This window comes from Schistocerca serialis, unplaced genomic scaffold (assembly GCF_023864345.2).
Source record: "Schistocerca serialis cubense isolate TAMUIC-IGC-003099 unplaced genomic scaffold, iqSchSeri2.2 HiC_scaffold_962, whole genome shotgun sequence".
NCBI classification, from domain to species: Eukaryota; Metazoa; Arthropoda; class Insecta; order Orthoptera; family Acrididae; genus Schistocerca; species Schistocerca serialis.
This window is the reverse complement of record NW_026048587.1, coordinates 23,470-25,000: the sequence shown is the minus strand read 5'-3', so window position 1 is coordinate 25,000 and position 1,531 is coordinate 23,470. Positions and strand designations below refer to the sequence as shown.

The 1,531-nt window shown below is 57.5% G+C and overlaps 1 pseudogene; it reads left to right on the top strand.

Annotated features, from left to right (window-relative positions):
• Positions 1 to 1,315, top strand: part of LOC126453798 (large subunit ribosomal RNA) — a 3,764-nt pseudogene extending 2,449 nt beyond the window's left edge.
• The last annotated feature ends 216 nt before the right edge of the window (positions 1,316 to 1,531 follow it).

Here is a 1,531-nt window from a genome sequence, read left to right as displayed (position 1 = left end):
AGGGGTGCCGGTAAGTGCGGGCGTTTAGCGCGGGCGTGGTCTGCTCTCGCCGTTGGTCGGCCTCGTGCTGGCCGGCGGTGCAGGATGCGCGCGCCTGCGCGGCGTTCGCGCCCCGGTGCTTCAACCTGCGTGCAGGATCCGAGCTCGGTCCCGTGCCTTGGCCTCCCACGGATCTTCCTTGCTGCGAGGCCGCGTCCGCCTTAGCGTGCTCCTCCGGGGGCGCGCGGGTGCGCGGATTCTCTTCGGCCGCCATTCAACGATCAACTCAGAACTGGCACGGACTGGGGGAATCCGACTGTCTAATTAAAACAAAGCATTGCGATGGCCCTAGCGGGTGTTGACGCAATGTGATTTCTGCCCAGTGCTCTGAATGTCAACGTGAAGAAATTCAAGCAAGCGCGGGTAAACGGCGGGAGTAACTATGACTCTCTTAATGCCGGATTAATGCCTTACCAACTCGGGCACGGCTGCTACGTGGGAGGGAAGGTGACACCAGTTGCCGCGCTGGCTGCAATGCCACGGAGACTGCCAACCATGTCATTCAACAGTGCTGGAGAAGCGACGGGGCTCGCATTGCTCGACACGATGCCATGGCGTCCTATCTGGCGCGAGGCCTCCGCCGCAGAGGCTACAATGTTCTGCTAGAGCCTCACCTTCGTACATCTGAAGGCCTGAAAAAGCCAGACATCGTGGCGGTCCGTGACACTGCAGCATTTGTCATCGATGCGCAGGTGGTTGGCGACAACCGTGATCTTGGTAGGTGTCACCGTGAGAAAGTAGCCGTCTACGACAAGCAGGCTGTCTACGACAAGATCCGCGAGCTGTTTCCAGTGGTTACGGAATTCACCACCACGTCGGCGACCATCAACTGGCGTGGGGTTTGGTCTCCAGCCTCTGCTAAAGCATTGCAGGATGTCGGTGTGACGAAGGGCCACCTTTCAACATTGAGCACCAGAGTACTTCTGGGCAGCATCATGGCGGCGCGGCGTTTCGAATCTATGACTGCCCCTCGCCGCCGCACGATGCCCCGCACTGGCGTTGGTTAGCGTGGTCTCAATCCTTCGGCTGCTGCCTGGCCTCTCAGGCATAATACCTCTCTTTGTTCATGTACTGTGTCTATTATTAAGTGTGTTTTGTAATTTATGTACCATCTGTAAACCCGCTTTGTGGGTATTCACTTATTTGTGTTATTCACTGTACGTGAATAAAGACGGCTTTGATAGCCAAATGCCTCGTCATCTAATTAGTGACGCGCATGAATGGATTAACGAGATTCCCGCTGTCCCTATCTACTCGCTGGGAAAGCGGTCTGCGTGGCGTCACCCGGGGGAGGTGTGTCGCCTCCCGACAACTGGGTTAAAACCGCCAGGAGACCCTCTGATTCCCTGAAAATTTGTCTTCAGCAGGGCTCAGAGGAACCTGAGTGGGGCGGGGACCGCAATGTCCTATCCCGTGGCCTTGACGTGGCCCTGGCGCTCAGTACCCCCACAAGATGGGGCGAAGCTAACACGGGAAGGGCCGTCCATGCATG